General features: G+C 44.0%; 1 long non-coding RNA gene across 1 annotated transcript; it reads right to left on the minus strand.

The window, feature by feature from the left end:
* Positions 1-978: 978 nt before the first annotated feature.
* On the minus strand, positions 979-1,649 carry LOC135269061 (uncharacterized). The gene is made up of 3 exons (XR_010337414.1): positions 1,556-1,649; positions 1,183-1,228; positions 979-1,066 (listed from the first exon to the last, which is right to left on the minus strand). It is a non-coding gene; the product is annotated as an uncharacterized LOC135269061 (long non-coding RNA).
* Between the last annotated feature and the right edge of the window lie 20,306 nt (positions 1,650-21,955).

Here is a 21,955-nt window from a genome sequence, read left to right on the forward strand (position 1 = left end):
GCTGGAGAAAGATACACAGAAACTCTTCAAGCTATCTGTGCAACTTCCAAGAGAGACTAAGGTTATTTCAAAACAAAAATTCTGGACAACACTTTAATCACATGTAAGTTTACAAAATACTAAAAGATGCTCTAGCCATGAAATAGAACTGTTGAGTGTTTAAAAGATGTTTATTTTAAAATAAAAACTTCCTGTGTTGTTTGGTAGCTGTGCTCCTGCCTAGTAATATTTGACAACGGAGGAACGTGGAAGAGGCACAGAGGTCACCCAGCCTGGGGGCTCTGCCCAGCCCCTCCACTTGCTCTGTGCACACATATATATACCTGTTTGACCAAGAACCCTTTACCTTCTGGGTCAGCCAAGTCCCATATCTGTGGAAACACAAAAATGCTCACAAGCATGACTGCTGATCTTTGCCCGTGTGTTAACAAAAACAAGAGCTACCACCACCACACCACCAGCCTTGCAAACTAAGAGTCTTGTAGTGCAGGAGTGACTGTTTGTAGGTTGTGCTGCAGATGAAGAGACCAATTTAAAGCAAGTGAATGATGTGTCCGGGGGCACACAGCTAGTTGGTGGCAGGGCCCAGAGCATATCCAGGTGCACTCAGCTCCTAAGCCAGTGGAGTTTATGACACCCTTATTTCCCCAGAAAAACTCTACAACCTATCAAGACCCCAAAACTACTCAGGTCTTCTGTCTGCTATACAAGTAGTGGTGGGGGCTTCCACTTGAGCATCTGGTTCAACCAATTACAGCCTGAGAGGTCTGCAGTGACCAGGTCAATCAATAAAAGGCCTGGCCCCATGGAAAAGAATCTGCACAGGCTAGCTCTTTCCTACCAGGCAGAGCTGTTGAGGGCAACCCCAGAAAAGAAATTACCAGTTATCTTCACCTGCCTTCCTGAGGATACTGTCCAAGAGGCCAGGCTTCTTTCAAAAGTGCAGCTTCACTTGCCCCCACTCTCTTTGCATATGTCAGATCAACCTGAGATGAGAGAGCCAGAGGCAGGATAACTGTTCAGTAAATGCAGCAGCTGGTGAAGCAGCACCCACCATGCTGAGTGGCTGGTGATAGAGAACAGAAAAGGACAAAGTCCACTCAGCTGGGCTTCTGCTCTGTACTGTGCTTTCCAGCTCAGTCACTCTCTAGTTTCATCTAGAAAGCCTTCTTCTAAACTTACCTGCTTGTAATAAGATTCATTCACACAGTGAATTTCCAGTGGGAATCTGTAAATAAAACCACAGATATTGGTCAAAACTAAACACACCCAATTAGGTGAAAAAAGTCTACCCCCCTAAAAGTATGAATTTTTAAGCTTCTCTGAACAGAAAACTCAGACTATATTCAGACACACATATTTTTAAGCTTAGTTGATTTAGAAAATGTAAACTTACATGGACACAGGGAGGGGAGCATCACACACTGGGGTCTGTAGGGGGGGAAATAGGGGAGGGACAGCTGGGGGTGGGGAGTTGGGGAGAGAGAGCATGGGGAGAAGTGCCAGATATAGGTGATGGGGAGAAAGGCAGCAAATCACACTGCCATGTGTGTACCTATGCAACAATCTTGCATGTTCTTCACATGTACCCCAAAACCTAAAATGCAATTAAAAAAAAAGAAAACGTAAACTTAATTTTCATAATTCTAGGGCAAACAATACAGTCACTCAGGAAACAGCAACAGCGGAAGCCCAGTGTCAATTTCTAATAACAGAACAAAGGGATTTCAACTCCTTGGAGAACTCAGAGAGAAAGCACACTCTATCCTCTGAGATTGTTCTCTGGCTCCAGAATCCAAAGAGGAGTTTCCATGCATCATAAATTACCAGGCACACAAGCTTGTGACCAGTTTCTTTGCCCATGGTCTGATTTTCATCCATCCCATCCCTCCTCCTCCAGCTACCAGAGTGGTCAGAGATGCACACAGTCTCCGACCAGAGAGAGCTGGCCAGTGATTGCTCTCACCATGGCAAGAAGAAAGTGCCAAGTCCTGACTTTGACACTGAAGACATTCAAATTTCTGGCTCCTTGGACCCCCAAGACACCACTGTTTAGAGAAGGTCAATGACTCATTTAGGATCACACAGCTAATTAGGGCCACAAGAGGCCACATCTGGATCCAGTCTGGCCAGCGGCCAAGTCTACACACCTCTCACCATGTCCTGACCTCAGTCAGATGTCTCCCAGGGGAGAGGAGAGGTATCCAGGAAAGTGTGTCAACCCAGCAGGGAAATAAGCAGCCACTAAAATGCTGACTCTAATGGTTCAAATGTGTTGGTGTTTTACTGAGGTAAAAATAAAATAAAATAAAATTTTAAAAGCAGCACATGACCAGGTGTGGTGGCTTGCACCTGTAATCCCAGCACTTTGGGAAGTTGATGCAGATAGATCACCAAGTTGGCCAGGCTGAGGTCAGTAATTTGAGACCAGCCTGGCCAACTTGATGAAACAACATCTCTATTAAAAATACAAAAATGAGTTGGGTGTGGTGGCACGTGCCTGTAATCCCAGCTACTTGGGAGGCTAAGGCAGGAGAATCTCTTGGACCCAGGAGGAAGAAGTTGCAGTGAGTTGAGATCAGGCCACTGCATTCCAGAGTGGGAGATAAAAGTAGCACACTAATCTGCTGCTGATTTAAGAAGTGATAAACCTGAAGAATGCACAATTACTCCTAATTATACAGAATGAGTGTGTAAACAGCTGAAGAAAATACAATTCATAAGGAAAAGGAGTATTGTCTAAGGGGCAGGATTGCAGTGTTATTTCCAACAAATTCCTTGACTGCTGTTGTACAATTTTGATTTCTCACACAATAAAATTAGGTGGGCATAGGCTCCTTCCAGTTATAGTCCCTAGATTTGCACCAATATGCACCCAGTACTTGCATACTGTTGTGTTGCCAAGGGTCATTCCAACTGAGAATAAGACCCAGATTACAGTCAGCTTCTCTGGGGGATGCCAACACCTGTGAACATATAAAGAACTGAAAGTGGCCGGGCGTGGTGGCTCACGTCTATAATCCCAGCCCTTTGGGAGGCCGAGGCAGGTGGATCACGAGGTCAAGAGATCAAGACCATCCTGGTCAACAAGGTGAAACCCCGTCTCTACTAAAAATACAAAAAAATTAGCTGGGCATGGTGGTGTGTGCCTGTAATACCAGCTACTTAGGAGGCTGAGGTAGGAGAATTGCCTGAACCCAGGAGGCGGAGGTTGCGGTGAGCTGAGATCACACCATTGCACTCCAACCTGGGTAACAAGAGTGAAACTCCGTCTCAAAAAAAAAAAAAAAAAAAAAAAAAAAAAAAAAAAACTGAAAGTACAGAGATCAATACCAAGACACAGTGAAAATAGAAGAAAAATAGCATGAATATCTCTGAAAGGGGAGAAGAGAAACTCAGAACAAAAAGAAAAAGAAAAAAAGGGAAATATCAAAAAGTCAGAAAAATACTAAAATAATTTGAAAAAGAAAGAAAATTCAGAGATTAAGGAGTCATTTTAAAAAAGACAAAAACACCTAAGAAAATAATTAGGAGGTAAGTGTATAATAGCAACAGCAGCTCCCACCTGGCTGTCCCCTTCGTGCCTGGAGGCGTGTGACACTGTCCCTGGGGTAGTGGTAGAGGAAGCACCCAGAGTGGCCATCACCCTTAGCTTCTTACAACCTCATGACAGTGTCCAGCCATTACATCCGTGTCAACTTCTGGATTCAAACTCTAGCTTACTTCCAAAATATGTTTTCCCAGATGAGTAAGACCCAGAGAAACAAGGCCAGGTCAGGCAGGCTGTTTGTCACCTATCAGTAAAGGTGACAGTGGTCAGGTCCAGACAGCAAACAGCACATCACCTGCCACAGATTGACAGACTCCAGAGGCCCTTGTTTTGGATGACAAAGGTGCCAATGATCAAAAGGTCCAGATCTGAAATACATTTTTAGTCGAGGTTTTTTTTTTGAGACAGTCTCACTGTCACCTAGGTTGGAATGCAGTGACATGATCTTGGCTCTCTGCAAATTCTACCTCCTGAGTTCAAGAGATTTTTTTGCCTCAGCCTCCTGAGTAGCTGGTATTGCAGAGGCACACCACCACACCAAGCTAAATTTTGTATTTTTAATAGAGCAGGGTTTTCACCATGTTAGCCACACTGACACAAAAGCATAGTCTGAAGCAGAGCCTGCTGGATAACACTTGCATTTTTGCCTTCCCCTCAGAGATTCCCCCCACAGGCTTTGCACAACCATTATATGACATGTAACCAACACTCCCGACAGGCCAGCCCACATTCTGAGGGTGAAGAAACCCGGCTTGGTCATGTGGCAGAACTGGGATTTGACTCAGTAGCACTCAAAAGGCATCAGAGGCCTGTCAGTGGCTCACACCTGTAATCTCAGCACTTTGGGAGGCTGAGGCTGGCAGATCACCTGAGGTCAGGAATTCAAGACCAACATGGCCAACATGGTGAAACCCTGCCTCCAGTAAAAATACAAAAATTATCCAGGCGTGCTGACCCACGACTGTAATCCCACCTACACAGGAAGCCAAGCCAGGAGAATTGCTTGAACATGGGAGGTGAAGTTTGCAGTGAACCAAGATTGCACCACTGCACTGCAGGAAAAAAAAAAAAAAAAAAAAAGGCATAAGGGAAACTCTGGGCCATGTCTTACCTCTCTGAACAGGCAGAAAATATTTAGAAAGAAAGTAGCTAAAACAATTCTGAAAAGGAAGAAGTAGAAGGAATCAGTCAACCAGATTTCAACACTTTCTCTATAGATAGGATAATTAAGAACGTGGAGTATTGGCCAGGCATGGTGGCTCACACCTGTATCCCAGCACTTTGGGAGGCTGAGGTTGGTGGATCACAAGGTCAAGAGATTGAGACCATGGTAAAACCCTATCTCTACTAAAAAATACAAAGATTAGCTGGGCATGATGGCACCCACCTGTGGTCCCAGCTACTCAGGAGGCTGAGGCAGGAGAATTGCTTGAACCCAGGAGGTGGAGGTTGCAATGAGCTGAGATCCCACCACTGCACTCTCTCCTGGTGCCTGGCAACAGAGCAAGACTCTGTCCCCCCCCAAAAAAAGTGTAGTATTGGCAGGGGCTGAGCATAGACAGCAAAGCACACAACAGAATGCAGAATCCAAGAAAAAGGCCCACACAGATATGCCCAGTGGATTTTCTGACAAAGGTGCAAAAGAACTTCAGGAGGAAGGACAGCCTTTCCACAAGTGGTGCTGGAGCAATCGGCATTCATAGGAAAAAAGTGGGCTTCTACCTAAATCTCTTATGCCTCATAAAAAATAAAACTCAAAATGGATCATTAATTCAAATATGAAACATAATCCTCAGGATCTAGGACAAGACAGAGTTCTTAGACTTGACCCCAAAGCCTGATTCCTAAAAACAAAGACTGGCAGACAAACTGGACCTCATCAAAATAAAAAATGTTTCTACTGTGAAAGAATCAGATAGAAAGATAAAAAAACAAGCTATAGACTAGAAGAAAATGTTTGCAAAGCATATATTTGACAAAGGACTACTGTCTAAAATATATAATAGAGACCTCTCAAAATTTAACAGCATAAAAAGAAAGCAATCAAATTAGAACATAGGCAAGCCAGGTGTGCTGGTGCATGCCTCTAGTTCCAGCACTTTGGGAGGTCAAAGTGGGAGAACTGCTTGAGCCCAGGAGTTCTAGGCTAGCCTGGGCAACATAGTGAGACCCCATCTCTACAAAAATATTAAAATTAGCCAGGCATAATGGCTCACACCTGCTGTCCTAGCTATGCAGGAGACTGAAGCAAGAGGATCACTTGAGCTCAGGAGTTCAATCAAGACCAGCTTGGGCAACATAAGGAGATGTGATTTCTGAAAAGATTATAAAAAGGCTGGGCACGGTGGCTCACACCTGTAATCCCAGCAATTTGGGAGGCTGGGGAAGGAGGATTACCAGGTCAAGAGATCGAGAACAATCCTGGCTAACATGGTGAAATCCCATCTCTACTAGAAATACAAAAATCAGCTAGGCATGGTGGTGAACACCTGTAGACCCAGCTACTCAAGAGGTTGAGGCAGGAGAATTGTTTGAACCCAGGGCAGGGGGAAATGTTACAGTGAGCTGAGATTGGACCGCTACACTCCAGCCTGGCAACAGAGCAAAACTCCATCTCAAAAACAATAACAAATAAACAAACAAACATGGAAAAGAACATAGGCAAAAGATCTAAAGGCAAAGATATTTTACCAAAGAGGATATACAGCAGATGGCAAAAACAAAACAAACAAACAAAACAAAAAACAATATGAAACGACGTACAACATCATTACCCAATAGGGAAATGCAAATGAAACCCAGTGATGCTACTGCATGCCTATCAGAGAGGCTAAAATAACAAATAGTGACAACATCAAATCAGTTGAGAATGCAGAGAAACTAGACCACTCATACACTGCTGGTGAGAATGTGAAAGGAAGATACAGAGACTCTAGAAAATTGGTTGGCAGTTTCTTCAACATACACACACACACACACACGCACACTAAACACAAAACAGCATGAATCAGCAATTGTCCTAGGCACTTACCCCAAAAAACTGAGAGTGTCCAGCCATCGACTTCTAATGTGTTTAAATTAAAGACAATTTGATGTGTTTCTGCCTTGACAAGGACCTTAATGCCACAGGCTATGTGAGGTTTAAATCAAGTGAGTTTTGACACAGACAGGATTATGCTTTTGTAAAACAATATAAACTAGCATTCCTTTAAAAGACATACAAGTTGCTGGGCATGATAGCTCATGCCTGTAATCCCAGCACTTTGGGAGGCTGAGGTGGGCAAATTACCTGAGGTCAGGAGTTCAAGACCAGCCTGGACAACATGGTAAAAACCCTGTCTCTACTAAAAATACAAAAATAGCCACGGATGGTGGCAGATGCCTGTAATCCCAGCTACTCAGGAGGCTGGGAGAATCACTTGAACTCAGGATGCAGAGGTTGCAGTGAGCAGAGATTGAAACACTGCACTCCAGCCTTGGTGACAGAGCAAGATACAATCTCAAATAAATAAATAGATAAATACAAGTTTGCCCTACCGTGGTGACAAAACCTGCTCCTAGAAGACTGATAATTAATTACACAGGAGAGGGAAAGGACAAAAGGGTTTGTTCAGTTTTCCCTTTTTGAGGGCAGAAATGCAGACTGTAAATGTGGGAAACAGCAGAGGACTGGTTAAACTACTAATAAATTGCTGTGTCTTCATGGAACAGAATAAATCACTTTTAAAAATATAAAGAGCAGCCGGGCGCGGTGGCTCAAGCCTGTAATCCTAGCACTTTGGGAGGCCGAGGCGGGTGGATCACGAGGTCAAGAGATCGAGACCATCCTGGTCAACATGGTGAAACCCCGTCTCTACTAAAAATACAAAAAATTAGCTGGGCATGGTGGCGTGTGCCTGTAATCCCAGCTACTCAGGAGGCCGAGGCAGGAGAATTGCCTGAATCCGGGAGGCGGAGGTTGCGGTGAGCCGAGATCGCGCCATTGCACTCCAGCCTGGGTAACGAGTGAAACTCCGTCTCAAAAAAAAAAAAAAAAAATATAAAGAGCAGAATGTTTACAAACAGGGTAAAATCTGTTTGCAAAGTGACAGGGGTACAATCTAGCAGGTACAGCATGACCTGGCTTATAAGCACATGGCATCCTTTCACCCCAAAATCAGAACCTGGCGGCCACACTAGCCAGGATTTCTACAGGTGAACTAATTTGCTTCCTCAAGGCTTCCTGTGTTCTCTGATGTTCTAGGTTAGCATGAGCTGTTTTTATAAATCAGACAATAACAGAAAGTTGTGCAAGGAAAAGCAGAATTAGAGGAATTTTCATGGAATCTCCCCAGGGATCCAAATGACTGCTTTAAAAGACCAGCAGAAGATGGACACTCTTAGGGCTTAGGGCCTCCCTCCAGTCCAGACAGAACTCAAGAACTGCAGTGGGGCATGGCACAGGGGTAAGGCCTGCAGTCCCTGCCCTGGAGAGGAGCCAAGAAGCAAGAGAACCACCCCTGAGAGTTTAGATATGCAACAAAACAGCAAGGTGAATGACACGGACCGGGGGAACGTCAGAGAACAGAATCAAGGTTTGAAACCCTTAATTTTTTTTTTTAAAGGGACAGCTCTGCTGCCCAGGCTGGAATGAAGTGACACAATAATACCTCCTGGGCTCAATCAATCCTCCTGCCTCAGCCTCCCGAGTAGCTAGGACAACAGGCACACACCTCCATGTGTGGATTTTTTTACTTCTTCTTCTGTTTTTTGGTATAAATGGAGTCTCATTATTTTTCCCAGGCTGGCCTTGGACTCCTGGCCTCAAGCAATCCTCCAGCCCTAGCCTTACAAAATGCTGGGTTTAAAGGCATGAGACACCAAGCTCACTATTCCAGAAATAACACTGAGGAATTAAAAAGGTCACCTACAGTAGGCGTCCTGCCCTGATGCACTGACCTGTGAAGAATGCAGAACTATGCTGACCATGAAGGTCTCTAGGAGAGACTGCCAGCTCTATTTACACCTACAGTCTCTGTTCTTCTGTCTAAGAGAAGCTGTCCCATGTGGAGGTCTACAGCACTGCCAGACAGATGTGGATTTGAGTCCTGCCTCACCACTAGAAAGCTGGGCAACACTGGGGTCTGCAAAGGAGAGGGAAGGAGGAGGCTCCACCAGAGGAAACACCAAGAAAGCTGGGTCCTGGAGGGAATGAGGGGCAGGCATGCAGGGAAGGGCTCAAGGAGGGTTCTGTGCAGTCATGTATGGGTTCTGTGCACCCATGTGGGGTGGAACTGGAAAGGGGCCCAGGCAGGAGGGTAGCAGATTCCAGTTCTTCTTTTTGAAAATGCTGTTTAAGAGCAAAAGCGGCCCCTGCTTCCAAGCAGCCCTCCCAGATGCTGATCTCTCCCAAGGACATTGCTACTCCCAGGCATCTCAGAGAATAGACCCATCCTGTTCCATCCATTTCCTTCCTCTGATACATCAGCAGTCTCCCTGGAGAGCATGGCAGAAAAGTCACTTGAGACTCCATGCACCAAAAGGGGATGACTCAGCAGAAGGTGTGTCCTGCAAGGCAGGAGCACAGGCCACCTCCTGTGAGGGCCCAATTCCCAGCACCTCCCAACTTTCCAAAGTGCACCCTGGGTCTTTTCAACATTTCTCTTCTGTATCAGCTACTCTTGGGCTCCAATGTGCCCTCTATCTTCTGTTGCCTGGCCCACCATCTCCTGACCAAGCATGCTGTCTGGGACTCAGGTCTAGATGGGTGTGGCTTCCTGTTCCTGGCCATGGGTGGTGGCTCCCTGCCGAGGATTCCAATAGCTCTCACATGGGGCCAGGTCAGTGCCACACCACGTTCCTTCTCATGGCTGCGGGTGGTAGCATCAGCCTCCCAGTGCACTTTATTTTTCTGGCCCCTCTAAACATAAGGCATCCCTGGAGGCTCCTGGATCCCACAGTGAGCAGACAGATGGTCACTGCCACCACAGGGCATCACAGTTTGGTCTGAGCACCAACACCAGTGAGCTGGCACATGTACCAACACAGAAGAGCAAAGGCACGGGCAGGGGTGGTGAGGACAGGACAAGGATTGGAGATCTGTTCTAATGGGAGAGCTCACCCCACACATGCCTCTGTAGAGCCTGGCCCAGCTTCCTCGCCATGGCCCTGCCTTTACCTGCTTCCCTATCGCATCTTGCACAGCTCACTCCTCAGCTCAGAAAGATGCTTCGGAGTGTGCAATGAAGGCTAAGGTCCAAGCATGTAGCCAAGTCCTGAAAGTGCTCCCTGGCCATCTACTCCCTTGCCAGGCTAATTTCACTTCACATACACATACACACTCAGCTGCACACACAGGTACACACTCAGGCTCACCCACATGTACTCATGTTCATATATACCACACTCAAGCCTTGCAATCCACTCACAAAGCACTCCCCCAATTGAAGCAACTCTCTCCTGTTGCCACACTCCCACAGCCCTGAGTTCAGACAAGGGACACATCTTGAAGTCCATTTGATGGAAAAAAAAAAAAAAGCCTGCTGAAATGACTGGCCCCTCACCTCTCACTACATTCTTAATGCCTAGAAGGTGAAAGGATTATGTGGTGCCCTCCTGGAGGCAGGCCTTCGGGAAACATCTGTTGAGGGGATAGGTAGGATTCAGGAGTTGAGGGAGGTGTTTGGTGGCTGAGTGCAGAGAGGTGCCATCAGCAGGGGAGAGCAGACAGACACAGCTGCACAGCTCAGCAGTGAGGATAAGCTAGGAAGCCTCCCTGCAGCTCAGTGGCGCCATCTGTAAGGTTGGAATAAGAGCACCTGACCTGAGAATTCCTGTAAGTAACAAATGAGAATATGCAGGTGAACTACACTCTGAAATGGGAAGCCATTATTTCATCTCTATTATGGTTATTATTTTACCATTATTCCTGAGACAGAGGGGTAGGCTGTATTTACAAGGAATGGTGGTGGCTGAGGAGGGAAGTCAGGCAAGTCTGTAAATCAGTAAGTGTGTTACATGCATAAAATCACAGTCCTTACATCCTACCCCATCAAATGATCTTTGTCAATGAAGAAAGTGTATTTCACAAAATGTTGGCTACACTACAGTACATATACTACCTATTTTCTCTATTAACTCCTCAGCTAAGCAGCTTTCAACATCTAGAATAGAACAGTATTTCAAGCCAGGAATGGTGGCTCATGCCCATAATCTTAACACTTTGGGAGTTCACGGCAGGAGGATCCCTTGAGGTCGGGAGTTCAAGACCAGCCTGGGTAATATAGCAAGACCTGATCTCTACAAAAATTAAAAATTAAAAAATTAGGCAAGACATGGTGGCTCATGTCACTAATAGCACTTTCGGAGGCCAAGTGGGTGGATCACCTGAGGTCAGGAGTTCAAGACCAGCCTGGGCATCATGGTGAAACCTTGTTTCTACTAAATATACAAGAAATTAGCTGGACATGGTGGTGCGTGCCTGTAGTCCCAGCTATAGCTAGAAGGCTGAGGCAGGAAAATCACTTGTACTCAGAAGGCAGAGGTTGTAGTGAGTCGAGAGCATGCCACTGCAGTCCAACCTGGACAACAAGAATGAAACTCTGTCTAAAAAAGGAAAAAACAAACAAAAAATCAGCTGGGCATGTGGTGTGAACCTGTAGACCCAGCTACTCAGGAGGCTGAGACAGGAGGATGGCTTGAACCCAGGAGTTCAAGGCTGCAGTGAGACACAATGGTGCCACTGCACTCCAGCCTGGGCAGTGAGACACTGTCTCTAAAAACAGTAATGATAATAATAAAGTATTTCAACAATTCTCTTAATCTCAGTTTTTTTAACTTATAATTTTATACTGGCAAGTAAGTACACACCTATAAAAACCCACTTATGTGGTTGTGAATTAAAGGACATTTTCTAGTGGCTATATGTCAAAAACAATAAATGAAATCAACAAAATCAACTGACTGAATGCCAATTCAGAGACTGGCCTAAAAGGAAACGCCAACTCCATGGCCTGATGTGACCGAGTGAAATAATCTACTACCTCACCCGCCTCATTCAGCAATTGCAGAGCCTTCTCCTCCGCTCCAGAATCCTCAACTCAATCTGTGGAGAAAGCACAGGGGTGTGCTGCAGGCAACAATGTATTCAAGTTCTTAGCAAAAAAGAATAAAAATAAAAAAATAAAACTCAAAAGGAGAAACGTTTGCAAGAACACTAACCCAGGTCAGTCATGTCTGGGACCCTCTGACCACAGCACTGCCAGTTCCATCCCCAGAACTGTACAGTCATGGTTAAATATTCTCAGTGTGAGGGCCTCATCATCTAGGTTTTTCCTGTTTTATCTTTCCCCTTGGAAAAGAGTCTGAAATCAGATAGTTTTATCTTCCACTGAAAACATAAAATTGAAAATCACATCCTCTTCAGATGAATAAAAGTTGGCTGGGCATGGTGGCTATATCTGTAATCCCAGCACATTAAGAGGCTGTGGCTGGTGAATTGCTTTGAGCTCAGGAGTTAGAAACCAGCCTGGGAAACATGGCAAAACCCCATCTCTACTAAAAATATAAGAATACACCACTGTGTATTCTGTGTATGTGGTGGTGTACATCTGTGGTCCCAGCTACTTGGGAGGCTGAAGCTGGAAAATTGCTTGAACCTGGGAGGCAGAGGGTTCAATGTGCTATCACACCACTGCACAACAGCCTGGGCAAAAGAGTGAGACACTATCTCTTAAAAAAGAAAGAAAGAAAGAAAAAGAAAGAAAGAAAGAAAGAAAGAAAGAAAGAAAGAAAGGAAGGAAGGAAGAAAGAAAGAAAAGCCAGTTTTCTACAGATCTACCTAAAGACAGAGAGCCTTGTTGATGTCACTCATACCTGAGAAAAGCCCCTTCCTCAGGAGGATGAAGAGAGGTAAAGAGGGAGTGGAACCCCAGCCCTGATGGTGCTCTGACTGCTGTCACCAGCCAGTGGCCTGCACTAGTGGCTCTGGGCCCTGTGCCTGTTCCTTTGTCCAAGAGACAAAAATTCCCATCTGTCAACTACCCTCAAAGGCAGCTGGAGAGGCAGACTGTGTTCCTGGCTGCTGTTCCAATTACCCAGCCTCCAACTGACAGATGGCTATCACTGGTCCACTATGTGCCAGGAGCCCAGACTTCAGGGACTGGGGACACAGCAGGGAGCAGGACAGACAGAGCTCCTCTTGCCTCCCAAGAGCCCTGGGTGTGGCATCCACAGGACACAATGCTAGCTTTGAAGCTGATCCAGGTGCCTGTTCTCCCTGGGGGCCTGACCAATTATTTACCTTTCTCCTTCCCAGTTTCCACATCTAGAAACAAGCACAAGAACAAAGATGCCATCGGGGGTCCTTACTACTGTGTAAGCTCTGTACCCCAAATCTCTCCTAAAGACCAAGAGCCACCTGCCCAAGCCCACTCCTAGTGATGGTGGTCAGGACTGGGGTCCCACTGCCACCTGTTCTGGGAGCCTAGGTTATCAAAATCAGGGAAGTGGGGCTCTGAGTGGGCAGAGTTGGGGACAGGAAGCTGTGAAGATGGTGCTGGGAAGAAGGGCCCATGAAGAGGGTAGGGACAGAATGTGGTCCAAGCAGTGTATTGTCAGTCTAAGAGGCTGTACCCAGCTTCTTCCTCCAGTCCTGCTGGAACAGAGTAGGTGGGAAAAAAGGTACAGGAGCCCTCTCCCTCCAGTTTTCTATTTCCAGCCAACTGGAGGTGATTCATCCACTGCTGTGGGTGCCACCTGACTTCCATGAGTCTGTCACACTGTGTCCTAATTTTCTGTGTGCCTGGTTGTTCAGCTGCAGTTGAGCTGACCCGGAGGGTGGAGCTCAGGTTTATTATTTTGATTCCAAGACAACACAGAAGCTCAGCAGACAAAATTTAATGGTGCCGCAGGCCCAGAGCCAGTCTTCATTTTAACTGTACCTACCTAAATGCAGGATTTCACATGGCCTGGAGGGTCTCATGCAAAGTGATGGATTTTGCCTCATCTGGCACAGCCATGGCCCATCAGACTTCACCCACTGAGCACTCCCACTGCTGCTGTCCTGGCTCCCTGAGGTGGCCTCATCCTGCCGGCTGCACACATCATGCCTGCTTCTCCCCCATGTTCCCTCTCTCCACCTAGACCCTCACCTGTTTATAAACAGCTATTTCACATTCTTTCATCAGCCCCTTCTGCTCATCCTGAAACCATCTCAGGCCAGGTTCCTCTTGATCACTTCATGCCCATATCACAGAGACCATATCTGAGCTTTGACCCAGCCCCAAGCACTCTCTGTGTAAGCAGCCAGGCCATCTAAAGGTCTGTCTCCAAGAACCTGCCGTAGCTTCTTACAGCCTCTCATAATGTAGCCCCATCCTACTGTACCTTCAACAGTGATTACTGAGGACCTGTCAGTTGCACCCTGGGAAACAAGAATGAATAAAACAGGCAGTCTTTGCCCTTGTGGACCTACTGTAGGTGGTTAGGAAAGACAGACTATCAATCAAATAACCCCACATAGAAAAAATTACCAAAGGCTAAGTGGAAAAGGTGTCCATCCCTGCCAGCGGTAACAGAGAAGCTGAGCCCGTTTGTCAGGGAAGACTTCTCCAAGAAAGTAATGCCAAAGCTGAGAAATGAAGAGGTACAGGGATTCACCAGAGGATGAAGGGTTTGGAAAAAGCATTCCAGAGAGAGGAAACAGCAAGTATCACCTGTGCAGAAGACAGAAAGAAGAGCCAAGGGACCACTGGGCAGAGGGAATGGGGAGTGCAGGCCTGGGAGACACGGGGAGCAGGTGTGCTGTCAGCTGCCAGGAGCAGGGCCTGATTCAGCCTGGCTTCCTATCAGTGTGCACAAGACAGGGGACTTTAGGTTAGTCTGACCTACACACAATTAGTAAATAGATTCTGCTATGAAGTCTATGTTCCTCATCGCAGGCAGTGCAGGTGGAAATCAGAGACTAATTTCTGTGGTTATCTGTAAACCTAAATAGGCTTTAAGAGCTAACAGTCTGAACTCCATGTGGGAGTGTGAGCTTCAGGGTCACCACTTGAATGGTGGTAAAGCCCAGCCCAGTGTGGAGGGCAGGGGACAGGTCTCACCTTCCTTGCTCCCATCATGACCTTTTCTGTGCCCATTGACAGCTTTTGTTCTCCTGTTTCATCACTGTTTCTTTTAATTTTCTAACTGGCCTTTGTGGGTAGATGGTAAGCTGAGAAGCTGAGACATTAGAAAATACGGCCTGAAAATACAGACTGCACGCCATTTGCAGTATGCTCTTCTTGGAGAAAGTCTTGATTTTGAAAGAGCTTTATTTATTTATTTTGTTCTCTTTGCAGCTTTAGTTAACGCCAAACAGGATTTCTTTGGTTTGGCCTCAAGCATGTTTATTTGTGTTGGTTCAGGTCACTCCTTCAGGTATGTATTTAATTTAAAATTTTTGTTCATATTTAGAATGTGATGGAAACTTTTGTTCAGTTTTGTTTGTTTAGCCTTCTCTCCTGAGCTAAATAAAACCTTATACTGTGGTTTGGAAGAAAGAAAACCATTCACTAAAAAATTTCAAAGACAAAAAGCTTTAGATAGTGATTACCCTCAACCTCCAGTAAACAAAAATCCACCATCTTCAAAATTTATTTTTGATGTAAATTTTAGAAAGAAAAAAAGACAATTAGGCCAGGTGTAGTGGCTCATGCCTGTAATCCAAGCACTTTGGAGGCCAAGGTGAGCAGATCACCTGAGGTCAGGAGTTCAAGACTAGCCTGACCAACATGGTGAAACCCCGTCTTTTTTAAAAAAGAAAAAAAGACAATTAAATAAATGTTTGCTGTGTACCTGCCTAAAATCTTTTTTTTTTTCCTTTAAGATGCGGTTTCACCATGATGGCCAGGCTGGTCTTGAACTCTTGACCTCAGGTGATCCATCCACCTCGGCCTCCCAAAGTGCTAGGATTACAGGCATGAGTGACTGCGCCTCGGCTTTTTTTTTTTTTTTTTAATATAAGAGCTCTACAGTCAAAGTTCATTTACTTAAAACTGATATTCAGGCTATATATGTATATGTTGGTATGAGGTCTGCAGTGTTTCCCTATATGCTTCTCAGTCAACTGAATTTTTCTCTTCCTAAACTCCTGCCAACTCTAGGGAGGGAGCTCTGCCTGTTGTTTCTCTTGTTGCCCTCTAACCTACAAATTTTGTTTATTGGAAATGCCACAAAATTAAAGATTCTCTTCAAACCTGCTGGAAGAAAGCATATTAGATATTGTTGGACAATACCTATGCTGCCACATAGAAGGGCAGTGTCTTCTAGAATATTTGGTCACCTCTCTATAAACAGCTCTGAAGAAACCCAGCACTTGACAAATTCTCTCAAAAATTTTTCCAGGTATGGCCACCAGTTTATTTTAGATGGAGATTCTATTTGAAGGAAATCTACTAATTATCTGCCTGGCTTACAGGAAAACAGCCTTATTTATTGGGAAAAAATGCCTTTGCCTTGGTGAGGCAGTCCTGTAAATCAATGACTTCACTGTAGTTTTATTTTTGCCACTCTGTGACTCCATCACAATTTGGCTTTGGGGGCATTTTTAACATTTCTCATGGAGATGTCTCCTCTTTGCCCCCCGCCACCCAATGTGAGACAGAACTACCCATGAAATGAGCCTTCCCAGTCAGAGAGATGCCTGACCACTTAGACTTTGATCACTGTTGCTTTTAAAAAGAAACATTTCTGTTTTGAAAAATGAGAAATAAAAAACTGTTTTATTCAAAGAAAGAAAGCCCCCTCTAAATTATCAGGCCCAATGAAGCAAAGGAACGAAAAAGCAGTCATGGCCCACTCACCCTCCAAACCACATAACTAAATTGTTTCTTACAGTTGCTTGCTATGTGGATTCCAGACTGACACAAAAAGTGCTTATAAATGAACCTATGGCTCTACACCATCACTCATAACCTACATTTCAACCATGTAGAGTAAATCACTAATCAGCATTTCTGTGAACCAATAAAAATTCTTGACAAACAACTTTGTATTGGCCCACTTCTTGTCCCTCTTTGTCTTTAAAAACTTGCATGTAACAAAGATCAAATCGGGCTCATATCCAGGTTACTTGAGTCTGAGTCTTCCAGGTACCTGTCCTCACCTTGGCTCAAATAAACTCTTTAACATTCTATTTTATGCCTTAATTTATTTCTTTAGGTTAACAAATGTACAAAGCATCAGCACTTGGGAATAAAACTAAAAATAGCATTGCTAACAACATCAAAAAACTAAATTTAAACAAGTCTCAAATGGGTTAAATAGGTGAGTCAACTGAGTGAGCCAAGGCCTCAGACAGCAGCATATGTGCAACAGACTGAGGCAGAGAAACAACAAAACCTTTTCAGTATAATAGTAACGGAATGTTAAAGATAATATTAAGTTACTGAAAACTCAAAAAAGGTAAAACTAAGCAAATCCCAGCTTTGTGATAAATAGTTAAGCAACAAATAATGTCAGAACAGTTAGTAGAAGGTAGGTGAGATCAGGAAAACACCAGAACTGCCTGAGCCCTGTTTATTCCTTCTGGTGAGTCTATGAGGAGTTACATTCTTATTTAAACTCACAATAAAAAAAAAAACTTATTTTAAGAATTATCGGGCTGGGCATGGTGGCTCATGTCTGTAATCCCAGCACTTTGGGAGACCGAGGTGGGTGGATCACCTGAGGTCAGGAGTTCAAGACCATCCTGGTCAAAATGGTGAAATCCCATTTCTATATTAAAAAAAAAAAAAAAGAATTATTGGGAGATTGAAGCAGGCAGATCACGAAGTCAGGAGACCAAGACCATCCTGGCCAACATAGTGAAACCCCTGGCCAACACAGTGAAACAAAAATTAGCTGGGCTTGGTTGCACACATCTGTAATCTCAGCTACTTGGGAGGCTGAGACAGGAGAATCACTTGAATCAGGGAGTCAGAGGATGCAGTGGGCCAAGATGGTGCCACTGCACTCCAGCCTGGCAACAGAGTGAGACTCCATCACAGAAAGAAAAAAACAACAAAAAGAATTATTGCCAGGTACAGTGGCTCATGCCTGTAATCCCAGCACTTTGGGAGGCCGAGACGGGTGGATCATGAGGTCAAGAGATCGAGATCATCCTGGTCAACAAGGTGAAACCCCGTCTCTACTAAAAAATACAGAAATTAGCTGGGCATGGTGGCGCACACCTGTAGTCCCAGCTACTCAGGAGGCTGAGGCAGGAGAATTGCTTGAACCTAGGAGGTGGAGGTTGCAGTGAGTCAAGATCACACCATTGCACTCCAGCCTGGGTAACAAGAGCGAAACTCCATCTCAAAAAAAAAAAAAAAAGAATTATCTTTGCTTTTTCAGGTTATATCACACAAGCCACTCAGATTTTCAACCAATGAAATCAAAATCTTACACTCTAATCATAGAATAAAATTCTTAAACATCAGGAACACTGAAATTATATGGCAGCAAGATTTTATGTTTTTAAAAACAGGAAATAAGCCCAGAGAAGCAGCCTCTTGTATTCACATTCATAAGAAACCACATAGTCAGGAGGTTAAACGTGTTCCCCAGCTTGGTGTCCACTATTGAAGGTAGCCCAGGGTGGCTCACTCCTAGGTGGCAAGTGGAAAAAAAAATTATCACCTTGAAAATAAAATTCTGGGAGTTCCACAATTCCTACTCTCCCCTTCTCACAGTGTAAAAATGGTCTCTCCTCCAGGGTGTCAACTCTCACCAGTGACAAAACTCACCTGGAGTCAGTTTAATGCTCTGACCTGTGATGGCTTTTTTCTGAAAATATTTTTGACAGCAAATGTGTGGAGCTCACTGAATGCAAACCAATTCTCCAACAATTTGTCCAATAGTTAAATTCTGTCATCACCCAGAGTTAGTACAGATCACACAAGTTCAGTGCTTAGTCCCACAAACTGCCCCCATTACAGATGCTGGTCTGTGGGGTGTGGCATCTATACATCTGAGCAACTATCTATATAAAGCCTGGGCTCCTGTAACTCCTCCAGTACAATAATTTATTAGAACTACTCACAGTACTTACTCAGTACAACATCGTAAAACATCATACTTATGTCTTCCAGTTGATTATGAAGGACACAACTCAAGAATAGTCAAGTGAAATAAATGCATAAGCCAAGGGAGAGTGGTGGGGGATGTTGGAACAAGTAGGTGATCCTGGTAGAAAGTGGTAACTAAAGCAATCTCCCATCTTTTGTGTACAGCAAGAGCAGCTTACTGGGGGGTGGCGGGAAATAACCCTTCCCATTATCAATGTGTCAATTGGACTCATGTGTCAATTGGACTCATGTGATTCACCTCAGCCTGAACCAAAATACAACCCCTCTTTCTGCTCCTCCTAAGAACAGGCTGACTTCAGGGCAACACATTCTGATTTCAAAGCTGATATTGCCACACTCCATCCTGGCCTCTCCCTCCCACATTCTTTCTAATCTTGTTTGCTTTTCTCTAGGGAAAAAACGTTTGTCTGCCTAAACTTTGAGATGCTGTCAGAGCTCATGCTTGGTGCTTTCTCCTACTGCAATACTCCTTTACAACAGTCATTTCTAACCTTAACTTGAAATTATTTTATTTCACATTATCTAGAAACAGCCCAAGAAAATGACAATTACACCCTTAGAAAAGGCATCCCACCCCCTCTTCCATCCCAAATCTCACCAATTTCCCTGTGGATCTCAATTTTTCCAAGACTCTGCATAAAGAGCTCCTTCCATGGTTGGTTTCAACGATTGGGACCCCTGCAGTTAAGACTCCCCAGGAGGAACTAACTCACTTTCAATGATCCCCTTTTGCAAAATTAGGATGAATACTTGCTTGGATTCTCTAAGGCCATGTGTCTGTTTTCAAGTTAAGAATATTCACTTAGATTTAAATACAAAATTACCTAGTGATAAGTAAGTCCAGCAAAATTACTCAAACTCAGTGTTTCTGTTATAGGCAGAAAATTTTAATGCATTTCTATTTTATACCTCACCAAAAAAGAAAAACACTTTTTTTTCCAGGCAATAAAAATGTCATTTAATTATGATTTTTATAACAAATCATATAGTAAACAATAATGTATGAACACTTGTAGTAGTTGCCAAGTTTCATTCCATAAAATTTAGCATTAAACTGAAATGCAGATAACAGAACTGAGGTGGTGAGGAAGGAGACCCAGGCATCTGGGATCACCTCCCCCTTAAGTTCCACACTGCATTTCAATAGAAAAAAAGGCTGGTCGACTGGCGCCTCCTGAATCACCTTCCTATAAATAGCATGCTTGGTATTGGGGAAATTCTCCGGAAGACACTGGTTTTACTTAAACAAGATCAAACCACTTTCACAGGTGATTCCTAAAACTGTGAACTGGAAACCCTTTTATACGTGATTCCTAAAACTGTAAACCTGAAACCCTTTCATATGTGATTTCTAAAACTGTAAACCCAGAAACCTCTCACTTGTAGTTCCTAAGGCTGTAAACCTAAGATTCTTTCATGTGTAATATCTAGAGTGTAAGCCTATATAAAGGCAGAGCCTCTCTTTGTTAGATGAGCTGGGTTGTTTTAGACAAATCATAGCCTAGCTCCTGGTTGTAATAATAATAATAATAATAATAATAATAAACTCCTTCCTTTCCTGTTTGGTGTTTGAGAGCTCTGTTTCTTGCAGCAGCTCCTGCTACAGTACCCACTGTCAAAAATTCTTCACTCTGCACAAGAGAGGAACTGATGTTTTTATAAATGTTTGTAATTTGTGTGTCAACCTACTTTTTTGTAGAAATGTATTTATTTTTCTGTAGGCATAATGAGAAACATTTTTTCTATTTTTTTCTAAGGTAGCATTCCCAAATCTAAGCCCTCAGATTGTTTAAAATCATGCTAAAATAGAATAGACCTCAGAATCTTCCTATTTTCACTCCGCAAAATAAAAAAGGAAAATGAAAATTTTTAACCAATGCAATATAAAACAAGATACTTTCTCTGAAATCTAGCCCTTCTTTCCTCTCAGAAAACATTTGTGTTTCTTATCTTTCAAATTCTAATGGCAAACTACATTACAGAGTTAATAAAAACTGAAACAATGAACAAATATATTTAAGGTGACAAACACAGTGAGTGGTAGCTCTGAGTGGAACATAAACATATTGGACTCATGTGTCAGTGACTTGAGAGATTCTCCAACCCCCATGCTGCTAAGGTACTTAATCACCACCCTCTCAGAAGACACTGCACTTGCCTCCTGTGTGCCTGATGTATATTTTCCTTTGCAAGTTCATACACTACCTCATTAGGGTGGGTTCTCCTTACACTTTGGGAGAGTTATTCTCCCTTCACAAGCCTGAGAGAAACCAGAGGACAAGATGCATTTGTGCCTTTTCTCCTTAGTACCAGCACCAACGTGTCTGCCAGGAAAGGCAGCTGGGGCTGAGAGAAAAAAATAATCTTAATATTTAAGCAGTTAGCTTTTTAGAGGAAATGTATATCAGGAAACTGCTCTCATCACCAGAGCATCTAGCTGGTCCCCTAAGACACTCCACCCAACATCTCAGGCTAGATAGGGCCAGTGTGAGCATCTTGGGTCATCCCCAGACAGTTGTAAAACCCAGAACCAGAAAAATACAGAAGAGTGGCTGAGGACGCATAACCCTGCAAGGGTTTCAAAAAGCAAACTCATCCCAAAGACAATCTGTTAAGCTGTGTGTCTAGGCAAGATAAACAGAGAAGTACAAGGATTTATTACAAGAGTGTCAGGTGATTATTCTTTGCTTCTCTGTCTTGTGAAATGTTCACAAACAGAAAAGTAAGAGCCAACCACCACTCTGTGAAACAAAAATGAACAATTAAAATATTGTGTCTGTTTTATAACCAAATAAAGAACTAATAGCTGACAATGTTGTGACTTGGAGAGGGGTAACTGGCATTTGGGAATGTGGGATATAAATAGAAAATTTAGAATTTATTTTCTTTTTTTTTTCTTTTTTTTTTTGAGACAGAGTCTCCCTCTGTCACAAGGCTGGAGTGCTGTAGCGCCAACTCGACTCACTGGAACCACCGCCTCCTGAGTTTAAGGGATCCTCCTACCTCAGCCTCCAGAGTAGCTGGGATTACAGATGTGCACCACCATGCCCAGCTAATTTTTGTGTTTTCAGTAGAGACAGGGTTTCATCATGCTGGCCAGGATGGTCTCGATCTCCTGACCTCGTGATCTACTCGCCTCAGTCTCCCAAAGTGCTGGGATTATAGGCATGAGCCACCTCACCTGGCTGGAAATTTAGAATTTTCCAAAGGCCCTAGAACAGTTAGGCTGGGAGAACATGTATGGATTTGGAGACCCTGCTTGACATACATTTGAAAAATGCAGGAAAAGCCAGCCCTACTGTGGAGCATTAAAATA

This window comes from Aotus nancymaae, unplaced genomic scaffold, assembly GCF_030222135.1.
Source record: "Aotus nancymaae isolate 86718 unplaced genomic scaffold, 86718_ANA_hifiasm-v0.15.2.pri h1tg000049l, whole genome shotgun sequence".
Classification (NCBI taxonomy): Eukaryota; Metazoa; Chordata; class Mammalia; order Primates; family Aotidae; genus Aotus; species Aotus nancymaae.